Consider the following 20,112-nt stretch of genomic DNA (forward strand, 5'->3'; position numbering starts at 1 on the left):
GGGTATGGGAACTATAAAGAGAGCACTGGGAGAGGCTGGGTGTAGAAAAAGTAAGAAGGAGGAGGGCAAGACCCACGAGGCTAGGAAGACAGGAGATGAGGCCACAGGGGGAAGGACAGGGAAGGTGAAGACGAAGAGGCCTAGAGTGATGCCTAGAGGAACAGGGGAAAGAATATTACTTTCTAGAAATAGAGCAACCTAGAGAACCAGAACCCCCACGAGATTGGGGGTGTATATTTAAGGAGGATCCCTGGTCTGGGTTATTGGTACATTTAAGGGTGCCCAAAGAGGAAGCAGAATGGCACTGAAATGCAATAAGCCTTCTTATTGGGGGGGGGGGGGGGAGAATGGAGACACAGCAATGAGCTCAAGAGAAATTTACCAAGGAAACAGCAACCATGCCTGAAAAATTCTGTTGGAGGACACTTCCACCCTGTCAGAGGTAAAACGGGTCACAGCCTGGAGCAAAAACCCGCTCCCCTTCCAATAATTTTAATTGACCGTGCCTGGTGTTTTTGAACAACAAGAGACTTGATAGTACACGTTACTATTATTATTATTATTATTATTATTATTATTATTATTATTATTATTATTATTATTATTATTATTATTATTATTATTATTATTATTATTATTATTATTATTATTATTATTATAGCACACAATATTATTATTATTGAATAATAATAATATTGTGTGCTGTCAAGTCAATTCTGACTTATGGTGATCGTTTTCAGGGTTTTCCTGGTAGAGAATGCTCAGAAGTGCTTTACTCTTCTCTTCTTCTGAGGACGGCCTGAAACTGTGCAGTTTGCCCAAAGCCGCAAAGGCCACACAGGTTATCTCTTTTCCCTGGAAGCACAGAACTCCCAACATCTGATTCTGCAGCCAGATGCCTCTCCCACTGAGCTATCCAACCAGCCTCTTCCCATTATATTTAGAGGATTATATCAGAAATTAGAGTTTTCTGCTTAACAAGAAAGAAGATCAAGGGTACACCTCACTGATAAAGCTGCATTGCATATGAATTCTTGGAATGTCTATTGATGCGAGCCATTTGTAAGCCTGCTCTCCACTCAGTGTATACATTGCCTATCTCTAGTGTCCTGTGTTAGCGAAGTTTATTTAGGCTTACAGGTGGGTACTTCAGAGTGAGTCCTATTGGCCAGTGTTTGGTTGATAACCGGCAGAGCCTCCTCCAATCTCCGACTTGCATCTAGTAATTGCCGAACTGCAGTTTTGCGAGCCTAAGATTTCCTTGTTGAAACAAGTGGGGATTTCATTCAGGCAAGGAGGTAGTGGTTCAGCTCACTGTGCAAGATCCACAGGAGCACCTCTCCTCATGCGACATGTCGTTGTGCAACCAGAAAGGAGATAGAGAATTTTGCCCATTGAACTTTTGTTTTCATTTAAAATATAAAAATAAATAATCTCCAATACTGATCACACTTTTTTTTTAAAAAAAGAATTCATCCTGGGTCTCTTTCATGTTATCTTCTTAGAAAACATCCATTTACAATTTCAAGAAACCTCCAGCAAAGTAAATATTTCTTTGGTCATAGTTCCATCAGATTTGGAACTCTGATTCCAGCAGAGGAAAAAAGCTCCGAAATGAAAAACAACTTACTTTTCATTTGATGCTGGCCACATTGGGAACATCTAAAACCAGTATGTTATAAAGAAATGGTCATGTTAGCCCTGGAGCTCAGATTTTATTTGATGGCTACCCTTCTTGAAAATGTTTATTTTTTTTAAAAAAACACAACTTTCTGTTGATCCCTTTTATACACTCTATTATGAGTGTTTGCTTTTCCATCGACTGAAAACTTATCCAGCACTTACTGCCTCAAAAATAGCTAGGAAGCACTCTGCCTTTTCCCGACAGCTGAATTTAGTCTTAGCTTTCAGCAACACAGCAACTTATACTTAAGTCTTCCAGTTTGCCATTAGTAAACTCCAACGGGATTTTAAGATATAGTCTGGTTATAAAGCATTTTCATAGCTTATATAATACTATTAGCAAAAAAGTTTCAGTTAGAAGACCCAAGTCTTTGAGCAGCATTCCACAAGACTGCCAAATTCAGCTGGAGCTGGTAGGAACTTCTGGGCATGTTTCAGGTCAAAGTGACCCAGAAAACATTACACAATTGACATCTTTCAAGAAAAAAATTGGACACAGAGCATGTATGATTAGGAAATTGAAAAAGAAATAATAATAACTCTGGTGGAGAAATGCTGTAAAATGCAGAGCCAAACCTGAAATTAGTCTTAACAGTTTTATCATTAAGTATTATTTCTTGCTTAACTTTTACCTTCCTGTGGGTCTCCAGCTTCTAAAATACATATATATTCTTTGATGTTTTTAATTAAAAAGTTGCCACATGTTTTCATGGACACCTGCATTATTAGCATTTATAATTGCTCCGAATACCTGATGTACAGCAGCCAGGAATCTCTGGTACTGTCTGTCTCTAAAGCCAATCTGAAATCATGTCAGCTGAAATATAGAATAATGTCATTTTAATATTCAGGTTTCAGGATCAATGTTTTTGGCCTTGCTGAGATATCAGCCAAAGTTTATAATCTGTGGTACAAAACTGATTTGGGAGGCAAGAGATACCCCAGTTAACTTCTTGCCATTTGCAGTTTTTCTTTTGTTGGCAAAATGAAAACAAAGGACCAAAAGCTCATTTACACAATTGTATTTGTACCAGTACAGTGTACTGGATAAAGTGATGGATCAGGGCTCAGGAGACCTGGTTTCAAATCCCTGCTCAGGCATGGAAACTCACTAGGGGGTGGGGGAGGGTGGTACTTGTAAAACCAATCCGTAAAACATTTTTTCTTCCCTTGAAAACCCCGTTGGGATTACTGTAAGTCGGATGCAAGTCAGCAGCAAGTGAAACACACACATTTCTGCTTTGGCATAGTTAATTATGCCTTCCCCCAACAAATAAGTGCAAGTATTGTTCATAGCTGCTACTGATTGTGAAAAGGAAGTAAAGTATCTCTCACTAAAAGTCTTGAAAGGTCAGACAAGGATTTGGTTGGACTTCTACTGAAGGGGGCTTACTTCCTAAAGGAAGAAGTGGGTTGGAGCAGAGTTTGTACAACATTCTTATCTGACGTATGATACCCATATCATATTTCTGAAGCTCTGGGGGAGAACCATCCTCACTGTCTTCTTCTATAAACTCAAGGAAATGTTCTTGAAAGCTGGTGTGTTTCTCTGTGTGATTGTGCACACTTTGTACACATTTGTATTGGTCTATAAAGGTATTGCTTCCATGTGGCATTTGAATTACCAAGGGTGTCCTGTACTCCATATGAGGTTTCACAGTTCAGTCACAGCTGTGGATTCTTGCTTCCAGAGAGATGGTGAGTCTTGGAGGACCCTTTTTGAATCTGTTTCTGTCCTTCTGATAAATTGCACCCAGCAGTTTCTGACTGCTGAGTAATGGGTAGGCGATACATGGAGAAACCTGTACAAACCTAGAACTCCAGACCTCAGCCCAGAATCATAATACAGTATATAGGGCACAAACTGAAGTGCTAATGGGTAGAGACTGAGAAAGTTACTGGTTGGCAAGTATACTAGCCAGACAGATGGGGAGATTCTGGGGAATGTACTGCAAAAAAAGTAACTTGACTATCTTCTGCTGTTATAGTACAAAGAGGAACCCTCTTCAGTAGTCATGTGAAGTAACAGAATGCAGTTGTCCTGTCTTCTAGATCAAGGGTCCCCAAACGTCTGGGACATTAGAGTACCCAGTGTCAAAAGAACCCACATCTTAAATAGAAAAGGTAACAAAATTATTAGATTTAGATCAGAAGTAAACCTTCAGAGGTCAGTGAAGAAATGGTAACTTGAATGCAGCCCATTCTGGAACAATATTTTACTGTGGAATCCTTTTATTTAGCTACACATGCTTACCTGGTGAGTGTGATTTTGGTAGCTGTTTCCTGGTACCCAAGGCATTAATGTCCAGGTCAAGGTTTGTGACAAGACAGCCTTAAAATGTCATGTAAATGTTCACCCGTAAGTCTTAACCTACACTTCGATTTCACAGTTTTCATTTTGGAAAAAGTTTGCTCACAGATGTATGTGATGCCAAAGACTGTAAACATGCCTGCAGTAAATTCCTAATTTTTTTTATTTAGAATACATGCTATACACAAGCATTCCTTCCCCCTGCAACCTTAGATTCATTGTGTTCAGATGTTCCATGATATCAGTGAAGAAAGCCAAATAAAAAAATCCATCCAGAGTCAGAAAATACTTCTCGACCTTTTCCTTTCTCCTTGAGAAAGACATCAAGACATCTCCTGTACCCACCCAGGCAGCTGCTTTATCACCCTTACAAACCCCTATAGCCTTCAACATGGTAATGCATGGAGAAGGGAGTGAAAAAGCGGAGTGGTACAGGTATCTGAGCTGTGCTGGCTAGTAAAGCACCCAGAATGGCCAAAATGTTGTTATGGAGGACGTGACAAAAGGGGTCTGACAGAAGGGACCATGGAGACCAGAAGAAATGTTGTTGTTACTATGTTTTTTCATAAAGAAAAAGGGGGGGGGGACAGGAAAAACAGCAGTAGATGGTGCAGCTTGAGGCAAGAACAGTGTGGGTCTGAGGGAAAAATTCTTGAGGGTGATAGCAGTAGACAAGCAGATTGAAGGGCTGCACAGAAAGAGCATGGGGGGCTACATGTAGTCTGTGGGCCACAGGTTGGGGTTCTGTGTTCTAGATCAGTGGTTCTTAACCTTTGTTACTCAGATGTTTTGAACTGCAACTCCCAGAAACCCCAGCCAGCACAGTTGGTGGTGAAGGCTTCTGGGAGTTGCAGTCCAAAACTCCTGAGTAACCCAAGGTTAAGAACCAGTGTTCTAGATGACCACATTTTGGGAGGGGTGGCTGCAATTCAGAAGTCTACATGTGGCCAGCTACTTGTGTGTAATCTTCCAAACAACTAGTAACACCTGGCAGTCCTGCTGTCCTGTTCACATCAAACCTAACACCTCAGTGTTTGCCCACACATATGCCTCTACTCTGGAGACAGCTATGTAGATACATGGACATCTGGAGGTAGGACCAGCAGCAATACCTGACCCTGGGGAAATGACCAGGAAGTAATGTTTTGGCTCTGAGACTCAGCTTTTGGTATCCATTCTCTAGGTCTTAGTGGTGTGGTGGTTAAACTGTAGTACTGCAGCAAAGACTCTGCTGGTGACCTGTGTTTGATCCTGGGCTCAGGTCTTGAGATTGATGCAACCTTCCGTTGAGGTTGGTAAATTGAGTACTCAGCTTGCTGGGTATGTGTGCACTGTGTAGCTTGCATAAAATTTTAAACCACCCAGAGAGTGCTTTAAGTGCACATGTTGCTTCACTTTGCTGTCTTTGGACCTAAAATGTGAAGGAGTATGGGTCTCCCATTCTGGTAATCCTAGATTTTGGGGTTCATTCTCATAACTTGCTCATTTACACATGCACAGAAGCACCCATGTCCTTTCTGCTATCCCCTTTAGCTACTGGAAATCACACATTGTATTTTAAAATCAGCCCTGAATTTCTAAATTCTCTCTCTCTTTTTCACACACACAGAGAGGAATATGCTCCCTGAGAGAGATCTGGGATCTCAGGGAACAAGAGCTACTAACCTAGCAACCATACAAGGCACAGTGAGTGTTTTCTAGGAAATGCACTTCTTCTCTACTGGAGATTTTGTCACATGATTTTTTTTCTGCAGATATTGGAAGTTCTGAACTAATGCTTGTTAGGAAAGTCCTTATGATGTGGGGGTGAGGTTCTTGACTCCTGACAACAGCTGTTTGCAAAGGCTGTACAACTTCTCCAAGAAGTTTCTCTTCTCAACCAAATCCCTTCTGCCATCAGCTTTCCTCAGAACAGTGTGTCTCTCTTCTTCTTTTGCTTGCGGTGCGAGACTTCCAGGAAACGAGGCGAGGCGGGAGCCAACCCCTCTGGGGACAGCTGTCCAACCAAGAGGAAGGGAGTGAGATTCTAAGAGGAGCCTAATTCTTTAAAGGAAGCAGCTGCTTTGGGTGATTCCAGGGATTCTGCGGTGTGAAGGACAGCAAGAGAGCAAGACATAGCCATCCATAGAAGAGCAACAATATTAATGATAAAAAATACCTACACCTACAGAAACACAAACAAGGCAGGACTGAGAGGCAGCCATGGGCTAAACATAGGTCCAGAGAGGTCTTACCCTTTGGAAGGTTCAAAGCTCTCATTTTATGTCTGACTTCCAAGGCCCGACCTGTATGGACGTATTTGGAACAGAGTCAAACCAACGACTACAAATGCACACACAGGCAAAGAAAGCAAGCTTTTGAAGAGGACCTTTCTAGGCATCAGATCACACGCTGAGGCAAATTGGTAATGGCTTCCTCTTAAAATGGTTATTCCTGCAGGCAAGCAAATCTTTCAGCACTGTATAACTCAGACACCAGAGATGGGAAAGAAGCCCTGTTATCTCTCAATTGACTAATTACAAAACAAAAGCAAGCTAATTTGCCAAATGTGCATTGTGGCAAGGTCATGTCAAAATAAGCAGGCAGTCTTTTGCTCTTAAAGGCCCACCGTTTCTCCCCATGGAAGCTTTGTCTTGTCTAGCGAGGCCTCAAGGGGGAAGCAGGAAGAGGATGGTGGTGGGCAGAGCGCGTACTCTATTTGTCTCCCCTTTTTTCTAATCTTAATCTGCTGTGGCGGGAGCAGGCAGACTTCAGGGTAGGGAGCACATTTTTGCCATAATCTGGAGGAAAGGTGTTTACTCTGGTGAGCTGCAAAGAGCCGCAAGATCAGTTGTAACGCACACCAACGTTGCAGTGCTTTTTTCTGTTGCGGACGGACATGCACACTCTTACCTTGGGCATATTACGGGCCTGGGTGCAATGTCATAGGATGGGAATGTCATGCCCCACTCCCACTTTGTCTTTATATTTTTTTAAATCATGCTTATGTGCAAAAGTGGATTTGTAATTTAACTACAGTTTTTTTAAAAAATATCACACATCCACATACTGTTTGTGAACTGAGGTGCAAAGGAGAGGGAAATAAGATAAGAATTGAAGATTCTGTTCCTCCTCTATCATCCATCATCTGCATTGTTGGCCCTCTCTTCTCATCTGGCAGGAACGAGAGGCATACTGCTAAAATAATGCAGGCATGTGTTGATCTAGAACAATGTCATAAGTAGAATACCTGCTGTAGAAAATGTCCATGCATGGCACATGCCTGCCACCATGATTTAGGAATATTGAAAAAGAGCAGCAACTAAGGTAGCAGGTGATCTACATCAGCTTGGAGATGCATAGCTGATTGTGTTTTTCTCTCCTTGGATTTTCCAGATCTACATGTAGACTAGTACTCTTGGGCTTGCTTCCTTCTTCCTCTGAGGTAATTTTTATCATCTAGTTCCTCCATTTTAGTTTCAATTGAGACACAACAGCAGACATGGAAGGCACCCCTAAGTTGTTATGAAGGCAACTTCAAGATCTGTTGTCCTGCACTATAAATAAATGCATTTATTTAAATTAAAAAACCAATAAGCTCCTGTATTATCATTTTTTCATAGTGATTATTCCTCTTCAATAGTAACAAGCTGAGTACTAAGCTGCTGTGATATGAAACTGGAAATTAATACATAATCCTGACAGGAAGTATATACTTGTGCTTTTGCTGATAGGGTTCTGCAGTGGAGATGGGGATGGGGCCATGGGGGGGTCACCTGCAGGGGAGCCCATTTCAGTGAGAGGAGGCAAACTGGCCTTTCCCCACTTTCTACCTCTTGAACCCGAGTGTTTGCTTATTTTTAATATGTATGTGCTGTCAGGTCCATTCCAACTAGTGGTAACCCATGCCAGTGTATGTATGTGTTGGGGAAAAGTCCAAAAATCCAAAGAGTGAGGGATGGTTGTGATTGATGTCAGTTCGATTCCAATTAAAGTAACCCTTGCCAGTGTTTCTCAGGAAGGGAGTACTCAGAAGTGGTTTGGCATTCCCTTCTTTTGGGGGGGTGTCCTGGGACTGTGCACCTGGCCTCACAGCTGCACAGGTTGCCTCTTCCCTCTGGGTAGCACAATGGCCGCTAGCTCTGCAACCAGGTGCTCTGCCTCACTGAGATGTCCAGCCTTCCATCTGATCATTAGCTGCTGTCTCTGGAACAAAGCTTGTCGTTTGGATCACGTGCCTCTGGCTCCTGCTTGACTTCGTTCTCATCTTGGAGCTTTCAGTCTGTTAATCTTTTGTAGGCAGTGGCCAGCCAGGAAACCCAACAAGAATAGCTGTTCCTAAGCTTAGTCTGGCCATGTGGCTTTTTGAACCAACAAGGATTCCACATGGAGGTCACTGGACCCAAAGGAGAACAGTGATCCCCAGGGCTGTTTCCAATGATTAGATTCAGGAAGGCTCAAAGTTCAAGTCCGCCTTGTAATTGTTCCCTGTTTGAGGCAATTTTCATCAATTTACACATCCAGAACCTAAAGTGTGCAAAGGATTGATGACGTGGAAGCATTCAATTGTACCTCACATTTATTTTGCATCTTAACAATTCTAGAACATGGCTTTTCTTCCGAAGCTTTCAGCACAAGTAAAACTGAAGTACATTCTGCTATGTATTCTTGAAGGCTTTCACTGCCGGGATCTGATGGTTGTTGTGGGTTTTTCGGGCTCTTTGGCCATGTTCTGAAGGTTTTTCTTCCTGATGTTTCGCCAGTCTCTGTGGCCGGCATCTTCAGAGGACTGGAGTAGGAACTCTGTCCGTGCTGTGTTGCAGAGCATATACATCAAAGGGGTCACGGACCGCATGGGGAAACTTTTGAAAAAACAAAACTTACAAACAGTATTCAGACCCACCACAAAAATACAACAAATGTTACAGTCAGCAAAGGACAAAAGGGACCCCCTCACCACTGCAGGAGTATACCGCATACCTTGCAGTTGTGGACAGGTATATATTAGAACCACTTAACGCAGCATTCACACCAGATTCAAAGAAAACGAGAGACACTGTAGATTAAAACAACCGGAAAAATCAGCAGCAGGACAAAACTGGACATGAAATTCTATTTCAAAATACTGAAGTACTGGACAACACCAGCAATCATTATGATAGAGATAAATCTATATATACAAATGAGCCTATTTTGTACTTGTGCTTAACCACGGCTTGGTCATCAGCGGTATCAGAGATCCAGAGAAAGGAGATATTCATTTTTCATGCATCTATGAATAGGGAGGTCACTAACATGCAAGGTAAGTGCTTTCCCTTTGGTCAACCTACTTGGCCAGCTCAGGTTGGCAGTGTTCTGTGACCTCACAAACTTTGGCCAGGCCATGTCCTGACAACAGTGTTACTTGGGAGGAGGGAGACCAAGGTCACTCTGTTGAGAGACAGCCAGCGTGGAGGAATCACAGAGTTGTCCCTGTTTTTCCATCAGAAAATGCTGTGTCTCACTGTGTTCATCGCTCACATACTTGGACAAGGAGACCAAATCCTGATCTGGATAATCCTCCCAAGGAGGAAGAGAAAGGTGAGTCCAGGTGGGAAAAAAAAAGAACAGGAAAGGACTGAAGTCCCTTGAACTGCATTTTCTCATGAAGCCACATATCCTCCCCCCATGTTGTAACAGGGTATTTCTTTTTTTTTTTCCCCTCCAAGGTTTCGGACGTGGTGCTTCTCCCACAATTGGGAGCCCACTCAAGTCACCTGCTCTGTCCTTGGATGGATCACTTCTGCCATCCTCCTCCCCGGAGTCCCCTCCAGAGCCAAACCACTGGCTGGAACAGCTGCTATTAGCCCCTGAGCCCCCCAGCCCTGTGCCAGAGGTGGCCTGACCTGTTGGGAACCATCTCAACATGTCTGTGGCCCCAGACAGCCCACCAAAGGAAAGCTTAGGGGGCCAGAGACTGATAGATAGGGGCCCCTCTCCCTCTCGGCCCCAAAGCTCGGTGGTGGAGTGTTTGATGGAAGACCCAACTCTTCCTTAGCATGTCATCTGTGAAGTGGGTCCCGTGGGGTCGCCTTCCGATTCAGCATTCTCTGTCCTGTCTCCTGAACCGGAGGATCGTGGCCCATGGGGGTGAGGCCGATGGGGATCAATCCCATAATGATCTGACCCAAACCCTCACCCCACCCACAAATGTTTTCAGGGATGAGGAATTGCCCAAGGCAGAAGAGGAACAGGCCAACGATGGGGATGAAGACAATCAACGTCTCCTCCTGGCGGAGATGCCCATGGCTGCCCCACCCAACCTGGAGACATATGCATGGGAACAGTGAGAAGATCACAGCTGCCATCACCCTCACTGGCACCCCCTCCTGTGCCCAAACCCTGGGTGGAGAAATTGTTGGTGATCCCTGAGCCCCCGAGCCCTGCGGTGGAGATGCCACAGAAGGCAGCAAAGTGGGATGCTCAGAGGGAGACGTGTCTCTGCTGGTGGACCTGAATGAATTACATCAAAAGTCTGAATTTGTAGCTGAAGCTAGCTGGGATGCTTGTGGAGGTGCTTCTGAGGCTTTCTCACCTTCTCCAGAAGAACCTCCTAAATCAGAGGATCATGGCCTGGGGGCTCAAGCCAATGGGGATATGCGCTTCCAGGACCAGCTGGCCTCGCTGTGAGTATATGAAAACGAGGGAGTAAACCAGAGCAGAAGGGGAGGGCCTTTTTCCTACTCTTATGCTACACTTGGCTTTGAACTGTTGTCTTGCCATTCAATCTTTATTTCAAATGGTGCTGGTTGTTGCCCTGATTGCATCCTGTTTTAAAAACAAAACACAACACTTTTTTGCTCATTTGACTGTTTTGTTCAGTTTGTCAAAATGCCACTCCTCCACAGACAGAGAAGTGGGAGGAATCTTAGCCACGCAAACTGAAATCAGGACGAAGCCCAAAAGAGGTGGGAATAGTGGAAAATTCAGTCATTCATAAGGATCATTATTTTGTTTCTTTTGCCTTTCTTCCAATTTCTGTCTCCCAATGGCACAGAGGGGCTCAAGACGGGAGCTTCAGCAGCGGCAAGAGCAGCTCCTCCAGAAATCGCCCCATCAGAAGAACAAGTTGGTGGAAGATCTGGACCTTGAAATGACGCAGTGAGTATTCCTGTTCCCGGTTGACGGATAAAAGAGGGAGCCAACTAGTGGTGGGTGGTTTATGGCCAAGAGGGAAAACCCCTGTTTCCTGTCCCATCTCCCAAGATCTGGGGTTTGAGATCAGCGGTTTTTCCAGTTTATGAACACGCTCTCTGCCATCTGAGACAGTAACCCTGAGCTTAGGTGGACCCATGGTGCCTTTGGTGTAAGGCAGTGTCTTCTACTCCCATTCAAATGGCCTTTTATTGAGCATATTGAGGACTAGAATCTCCAGTTTGTTCCACTTGCGGGGCAGTGTGGTGCTATCTATTTCCCAGCCATCATATGGCACACAAGGAAATGCGCTCCAGCCTGACCCAGATTCGTGGCCAAACTGAATCCTTTTGGTCCGATTATTGGGCTATTACTTTTGGGGTGTTTTGGGCCAAAATAGCTGGAAGGATCACTTTAAGGGAGATGGCTTTGGTAAATGCATAAAGTGGTTAACTCTGCTTTGTTTTGGGTTTTTTCTTTTTTGGGGGTCTCCAATCTTTAATGCTCCCTCTCATCTTTCTTTCCTTCCTCTTTTCCTCATCCCCTGTTTCTTCTGAATTACTCCTGAATCTGACAGGGCTGCAGAGGTGGGTGCCTGTCCTGGAATAGGGCTGCTACTGAGGAGGTGGAAACACAGGAAGAAAAACAGGTGTTCCATCTGTTGAGAGGGTCCGAGCTGGCCCAGAGGGACTCTTAGAGAAGATCAAGTCCATTCCTGTTCAGTAGAAGATCTGGCGTGAATCCACTTTCACCCAACAGCGTCATCCTCGTCTAAGCAGCCGTTCAGTTGTTTCTGCTTTCTCCACCCCCTTTCCTTCCCACCCCCTCCAGGGTCCTCTCCACCCCCTTTCCTTTCCATGCCTAAATGTGTTGGTGTGTGATTTAGAACAATTTACACATCTGTAAATGGGTATTTACTAAGTAACACACTTCTACTATGGAATAACGATCCGGGGTAACACTCACTGCCTCGTCATGAAGAACATTTTCTCTTGATTTGAGGCTGGTCCTAACATTAGGGAGAGCACAGAGCAACAGGAAAAGACAGCAAAGTTACCACCATCCTACATTGCTATGGTGTTTTTACTGGCAGGTGCCTCGGGAATATTTTGCTTTATGGGTCCAAATCACCGTTGGTGCCGAATGACCTTACCTTCACTAGGGCAACCAGACTCTGAAGTTTGGGGCTGTGCCTCAGGCAGCGAAAAGTTATAGGACACTCCCTGGTTGCGCATGTGCCCAGACTAAAGTATGCTACAGGGCAGTTTGAGTCTTTTCATATAATCTCGTGTTGTCGAAAGAAGATTTGGTGTTTCTCAGTTTGCACGCAAGTCCCTCAGCTCCTGCAGCTCTTTAGCTCGGAAAGGGAAAAGCCCAAACTTGGGAAGTTCCTTTTAAAAACTCCAGCTACCTCAACAGTGGGTGAAAGTTCATTATGTTGAAAAACAAACTCATTATGTGTTTTGAGGCCTGTTATTTTGTTGTTGTTGTTGTTGCTGTGCTTTTTCCTTCCTAAAAAAAAAATAAACCAATAAAATGTAGTTCAATCCTTCTTGTTGCAGTGCTTGAGAAACTGAACTTTGTTATGCCCTTCTTCTCAAAGAAGAAAATAAAAAAGTAATTAGTTAGAGGTAGTTCTGTAACTTGTAACTCATTACTTCTTTCTGTGTGGAGGCTTCCAGAAACCTCTCTGAAACATTAAACATGGCCATGTTTTCTCCCAGCTGTCTGGTTTTGTTCCCAAGTCTCCCAATGCTCTAAGGGAGTCCAGAACCCAAAATCCACAAGGCTGGGCACTCACCAGCCAGTGTGTCAGCCAGGGGAAGGGTGCTGCCACCATATCCACAGGAAACATACCGCCCAAAAGGGAGGTTGATCTGCATTCTATATATATAGAACAAGGAATATATATATATATATGCAAAACCAAAAACAGACATTCTAATTTGAACAGATTTCAAACAGTGTATGACACGAGAATTACAGTTGCATTTCATGGGATGTGACCAGGCAACCCATGTGTCTGCTCCTGTGTCAGATATACAGTTGCTGCCTGTGAAGAAGTTGAAATCCTGAGGAATGTGAAATATGAAATTCAGCATCTGAACTTTTCTATGTATTTATTTCATTGGATTTCTACCCCGCCCATCTAGACCAAAGTTCTACTCTGGAAATAATAGAAATGCAGTCACAGAGCATGGATTTGGGGCTGGGCCAAAACTGCACTGGAACTCTGTTTGGATTTGTGTTCATCATCATTATCATCATCATCTTTTTGAGGTGAAACTGGGATGAGGAGAAGAATAAGAAATGCCATCATGAGTCATTGGGGCTGACTGGCTAGCTTGAGAGTTGAGGTCTCCAGCTGGGGAGCCTGAGGTTGGGAGTTCGATTCCCCTGCAGTGCTTCCTGGGAGAAGAGTGGCCTTGGGCAAGCTGCACAGTCTCGGGGAGACCCTAAAAGAAAGGAATGGGAATGCCACTTCTGGGTATTCTCTACCTTGAAAACCATGAAAAAAACCATGAAAAGGATCATCAAAAATCACCAAAAATCGGAAGGAGCCTCGTGGCGACGTGGTTAAACTTCAGCACTGCAGTTGAGACTCTGCTCATGACTTGAGTTCAATCCCAATGGGCTCAGGTAGCCAGCTGGGGTTGCTAACAGGAAAAAGAATGATAATCTTTACCTAGCAGAGGGCAGCCTGAACGTTAACAACACCGAATACAGCCGTCCAAATGGTCTGCAGGATCCCCTCGTGTGCTTACGGCTATTCATAATTGTTGAAAAACAGCCCTGACTGGTACTTTGTGTTTGGGTGAGAAGTGGTGAACAGATGAAGAAAAGAAAAAGGAATCGGTTTCTGGGGTTTTCCCCTGCTTGGTGTCAATTTGTCGTGGTGCTGGTGGTGGTGGTGGGGGAAGACTCCTGTTAATCAACTTGACCATTCGCCTATGGGAGTGTCTCCGGGATTCATGGTTCCCCGTCCTGTTTCACATAGACGTGAAAAATGTGAAAGAAGCTGTCCCGAAATTGTTGAGCTGGTGCCCCCCAGCGAGCACTGACCACCCCCAAGTCCATCAGCCTTTTAAGATCTCCCAGGAGGACAGCTTGCTCTGATTCTGTTTGAATCAACTTACCCCAAAAGCCGAGACTGATGGTAGGAAAATGAGTCCGGAGGGAAAGGGACCAACACGGAGAAAGCATGGTTCCCGGTGCCAACGCTCTGGGTCTCTTTCAGTCTCACCATTTTCAGCATCGAGGACTGGAGGGGCCCTGGATAGGACAGGTCGTGGTTTTGTGGGAGAGATGCTCCCCCATGTATCAAGGGCCTAAACTTCTTTTCTGCCTCACTTGCCCCCAGGAGGAGGATGCGGCTGGAAGAAACCACATGGTACATGGAGCCAGAGGGGCTGCCCGCCTCGGCACAGACCCACCCCCAACCCAGCCCAAACAGTAAGTCCACCCACTGGCGGGCAGCTTAGATTGAGGGATGTTTCTTTGTGCCAGTTTGAACCAGCTCTTTCTCCAGAACCCATGAAGACTAGGGCCTTACTTTATCCTAGCTTGGTGCAAGAGGCATCATTCTGAGCTCTGCTCCACAGAGGTGTCCACAGCAGTTTCTTTGTGATCACCGCACTTCAACATAGCTAATTGTGGCTTGTTCCCCCCTTCTTCTTTCCTTGATCTGAAAGGCAATATTCCCCTTGACACTCCAGACCCCCCAAGGAGCCAGCGCCGGAACACCCCAGTGCCCCTCACCTCATCCGGCGGGCCCTGTTGCACAGTAGCGCTCTGCTTGCCTCCTTTGGCCTGGGCTGGGAAATGCTGACCGCCCCTCAGGACCCCCAAAACCTGCCCCCACCTTGCACATGGAGTTGTGCAAAGAGGAACCCCCTACGGATCTTCTGGTCAGTGTCGCCTTGGAGGGTGACCAAGGGGCCCTTCCTCCTCCCTGGGTCCAGATGTCCCCCAAGATCTCGAGACTCACGGAGGGCCAGGGCAGCAAGGGCCAGAAATGGGGTGAGTGGCAGCCACGTGATTAAGGAAGGCCGCTAGGGAGTGGGTTTGAATTGGTGCAAAACACATGTGCAAAGCACTGCGCCTCAGAAAAAGCAAACCCAACAGTTATGAGGTGGTGGATGCTTGGCCCAGCAATACGACAAGCGAGAAGGATCTTGGAATTGTCGTAGATCACAAGCTGAACATGAGCCAACCGTGTGATGCAGCGGCAAAAAAGGCCAATGCTCTTTGAGGCTGCATTAACAGAAATATAGTCTCCAAATCCTATGAGGTACTGATTCCCCTTTATTTGGCACTGGTTAGGCCTATTGAGTCTTATGTCCAGTTCTGGACATCCCACTTTAAGAAGGATGCCAACAAATTGGAGCAAGTTCAGAGGAGAGCGACAAGGAGGATAAGGGGACTGGCATCCAAGCCCTAGGAATAAAGGCTGAAAGAACTGGGCAGGTTTAGCCTTGTGAAAAGAAGGCTGAGGGGTGATAGGATAGCACTTTTCAAATACTTGAAAGGCTGTCATACAGAGGAGGGCCAGGATCTGTTCTCAGTCATCCCAGAGTGCAGGACATGTCATGATGGGCTCAAGCTACAGAGAGTCAGAATTAGGCTGAAATGTCAGGGAAAACTTCTTAACTGTTAGAGCAGTACAACGATGGAGCCAATAATTGTGGAGGTAGTGAGTGCTCCAACGCTGGAGGCATTTAAGAGAAAACGAGGGGGGGGGGCTCTGTCAGGTCTGCTTGGACTTGGATTCCTGCCTTGAGCAGGGGTCAGACTGGATGGCCTTACAGACCCCTTCCACCTCCATGATTATTTTGATTCTATGCCAAGAAGACAGTGTTTGGACCCCAAATACGTCGTTCTGCCTGTTCAAAACCACCTTTCCTTTTCTTCTAGATGGTGCTTTCCCCTTGCCTTCCTTGCCACGTAGCCCCCATTCCCCCTGCCGTCATTCCCTTCACGCCAGCCTCATCTCCCGGCCCTGGCCCTCCCCTGTCCACAGCCAGATCGACCCCAGGAGTTTTGTCTCATCCGGACCTGGTGCCTCACCTGTCCAGTCTCCTCGCCTAGGAGGGCGCATTCCAAGCCGCTGCCTCCGGAGGCCACCAACCCTTTCACAGCGCCCATGCTGGACCCCCTTCACCAGTGCGGGCTTCTCCACCCCAAAAGAGCCACCCAGCCGGCTCAGCCCTCCTCCCTCTGCGCCAGGCTTGGCGGGCTAGCCTTGGTGGTCGGTAGCTATGGCCCCAAAATGAGCAGGTCCGGAAGAGGGACTGCTTGCCTTTGCTTGTTCCGGATGTCGGGAACTTGCATGCCGACCTCACACTCGGTGCTGACCGGACAAGATTGGTGGTCAAACACTGGAAGCCCAAATCGCTGTGAAAACGGGGTGAGGGGGTTGGAAGTATTTCTGGACTTTAAAAGGTGGCGAACCTTGAAGTACTCCCTGACCAGCCTTCTCCTCTCCACCCTGACTCCCTCTTCCTAAATCCTTCCCCACCTTGATGGAATCACTCTGCTCCTTTTGCACCCGGTTCTTTGTCGTGAGTGTCCCAAGGAAGCGATGGGGGAATCCCACGGACGTCGGTCACGGTCATGACAGAGAAGGGAAAAGGCTGCTGGGTGCAAGAAAGGAGAGCCCTTTTCACTGCCTTTCCCTGTAATGAACACTAACCACTGAGCATTATTTTCCTGTCTCTGTCCCCCCCCCATCTCCATAGGTGCAGGCGGTAGGGGCAGGGAGTGCTCCCCATCTGAGAGACCTTCATCCTTCCTTGGGTGCCCACCCCTTTGCCCCCTTGCCAGGTGGGGGGGGGGCTCTTCAGCAGCCAGCCCCACACTCTTCCCGTCCGTCTTTGCCTTGGCGGTTCTGTCCTTTTCGTTTTGACATCCCTTGTGCACCCCAAAACCAGAGGAAGCCTTCAGCTTGCCAAAGCACGCACATCCCTTTTTTGTCCCCACTGGGTGAGCCTCCAGCCAGCTGGGGACGATGCCTTGCCATCTTTCCTCACAAATAACTCCGGCGGCATTTGGCTGGGCTTTGCGGAGTGAGCTGTGCCCTGTGAGTGGCAGAAGGGGGCACCAGGAAGCTGGCCTGTGGGAGCGCCCGCATGTGCCCTGGGTGGCACCCCACATGTGCAGGGGCTTGGAGGAGCCAATGGGGGAGGGATCCGACCTGTGTCGAAGCAGCTGGCAGAGGATCCCACCCGACAGCGAGCAGCCACCCCCCCCCACTTGACCTGTGCAACCCTACTAGTCGGGTGGATCTGTGCTCCTTTTGTGTATGCGCCTCTGAGCATTTGTATAGGGTGCACAAGGCAGGACCTCACTGCCATTGGATTGGCATATTATTGAACTGCTTTGTGGCTGTGCACATAGATGAGTCTGTCTGTCTGTGCTTTGCTCCATCTCAAGTAATGTACCGTGTTCTACTGTGTCTCCCACCCTCACTTGAAAATGCTCACACATGTGCCCAGCTCCCTGGCGTGCCCCCTCCTGCCCGACATGTGCCAGGGAGCCCTACTCTGTCTAGCCTGGCCCCAGCAAGGGACGGGCCAAAACCTGTGAGGCGAGACCAAATAAACCTCCAGTTGCCTCCGTGGCGTGTGTGTGGTATTTCTGTTTGGCTTGGGAAAGGGGACCTGTGACGTCCACCTCGTACACCTCGTGTCCCTGTTTGTTTCTCTCAACCCAGGTCCACACTGGGCTGGCACCGTTCCTTCCTTCTCTCTCGCTGCCACCAGTGGATTTCTCTTATCCACACAGTAAAGAACTTTACTTTCATACTTGCTGCTAATAATAGAATGAGTTTTATTAAAGGGTATGAAAGGGTAACTCAGAATCATACTGTTTATAATACATCACTAGAATCTACCATCGACAGACAACCACTAGTATTGCAGATTTCAGATGTGAGACGCGCTTTCCAGAATATTAACGTTCAAAAGGCAGCTGGACCAGATGGAATCATGGGACGAGTTGTTAGGGGCTGTGCTGCAGAATTAGCTGGAGTTTTTACGGATATTTTCAATCTATCCTTGTTGCAGTGTTCTGTCCCCACTTGCCTCAAGACATCTATTATAGTGCCAGTCCCGAAGCAGTCAGCTGTGGTATCTCTCAATGATTATAGACCAGTAGCTTTAACATCTGTTGTTATGAAATGTTTTGAGAGATTGGTGCTGGATTACATTAAGGCTAGTCTTCCACCTTCTTTGGACCCATGGCAATTTGCATACAGGAAAAACAGATCTACTGATGATGCTGTGTCCATCGTACTCCATAGTGTATTGAGCCACTTAGAACATCAGGGAACTTATGCGAGGCTGTTGTTTGTGGATTATAGCTCTGCTTTTAATACCATTCTACCAAATAGGTTGTTTTTTAAAATGATCAACCTGGGATTACCTCAGGAGATCTGCATGTGGATAAAGGATTTTCTGACAGATAGGCCACAGTCAGTAAGGATGGGATCTCACCATTCTTCTACCCTGGTACTAAGTACAGTAGCTCCCCAGGGCTGCGTGCTAAGTCCCTTCCTCTATTCCCTGTACACACATGATTGCACCCCACTGTATAACACCAATGCAATTATTAAATTTGCGCATGATACGACAGTGGTGGGGCTCATAAATAAGAACAATGAGTCTGCTTATAGAAAGGAAGTACAAAGGTTGATACTTTGGTGTAAAGAAAATCATCTCACACTTAACATCAAAAAAACTAAAGAACTCATAATTGATTTTAGGAGGAAGAGAAATGTACATTTACCACTGTACATAAACGGTGAGGAAGTGGAGAGAGTTGGTAGTTTTAAATTTCTGGGTACTTACATCTCAGAGGACCTCTCATGGACTATAAATGCCAACATGCTAATGAAGAAGGCACAGAAGAGGCTGTATTTCCTGAGAATGCTTGGCAAGTTAAATTTATCTCAGCATTTACTTCTGTCATACTATCGTAGCACCATTGAGAGTGTCCTAACCTATGGCATTCTGGCATGGTTTGGGAGTAGCTCTGTAGCGGACAAAAAAGCTCTACAGAGAACCATTAAAATTGCCCAGAATATCATAGGGCTCCAGCTACCAACCCTGGATGACATCTTCACATCCCGCTGTCTAAGGAAATCACATAGCATCCTGAGAGACTCTTCCCATCCTGCTTATAACTTTTTTGAACTGTTACCATCTGGCAGAAGATATAGAACAATTAAGACTCGGACCACACGTTTTCTCAATAGTTTTTATCCCAGAGCTATAATTGCTATTAATAATGAGCTTAAAGACCACCAGTAGTGAATAATTAGTTGGACTGTGTTACTTGGCCTGCGGTGTAGTTGTTTGTATTTTTAGTGGGGGACTTTTAGTGGGTGGGGAATGTTTGGGGAATGTTATGTGTGTGCATGTGTCTGGTCTCTGGGTGTCTGTGAATTTCGTTGTATGGGTATACTGTGTATATACTTACAATGACAATAAATTATTATTATTATTATTATTATTATTATTATTATTATTATTATTATTATTATTATTATTATTAGATGGCCTTTGTGCAGGTTCACCAGATCACTATCATATCATATTTTAGGTTCCACATTAGATCACTTCTTGTTTACTTATTTTCAATTCAACCAGTGTCTATTTATTAGTAATAATTCTCTCTCTATCTCTGACTATCTCTCTCTCTCTCTCAGCAACCTCATTCCTCCTTCCTTCAACTTTCCAACTGACTTTTCATAACTGTCCACCCTAACTGATTCTAACTGTCCTCCTTTTTTTCCCTTCTTCTCTTACTTGGTTCCGCCCTCCTGTCCTGTCATTGGCTGCCACATCAGGGTTCTAACATGATGGACAGACGTGACTTTTGGACTGTCCGCCACAGGGCCTTTGCGCAGGTTCGAGGACGAAAAAAGGTTAGGGTTTTTGCTTTCCAGGAAGAACACCCCCCTCCTC

The 20,112-nt window shown here is 45.7% G+C and overlaps 1 long non-coding RNA gene across 2 annotated transcripts; it reads left to right on the forward strand.

Moving 5' to 3' along the window:
* The first annotated feature begins 781 nt into the window (after positions 1-781).
* On the forward strand, positions 782-12,707 carry LOC110076546 (uncharacterized). Of its 2 annotated transcripts, XR_002300119.3 has the most exons (4): positions 782-9,553; positions 9,682-10,638; positions 11,010-11,113; positions 11,724-12,707. It is a non-coding gene; the product is annotated as an uncharacterized LOC110076546 (long non-coding RNA). The 2 variants fall into 2 exon arrangements; XR_012083599.2 differs by having other exon boundaries at positions 782-10,638.
* Positions 12,708-20,112: the final 7,405 nt, after the last annotated feature.

The sequence above is a fragment of the Pogona vitticeps genome, chromosome 2 (genome assembly GCF_051106095.1).
Source record: "Pogona vitticeps strain Pit_001003342236 chromosome 2, PviZW2.1, whole genome shotgun sequence".
Taxonomy (NCBI): domain Eukaryota; kingdom Metazoa; phylum Chordata; class Lepidosauria; order Squamata; family Agamidae; genus Pogona; species Pogona vitticeps.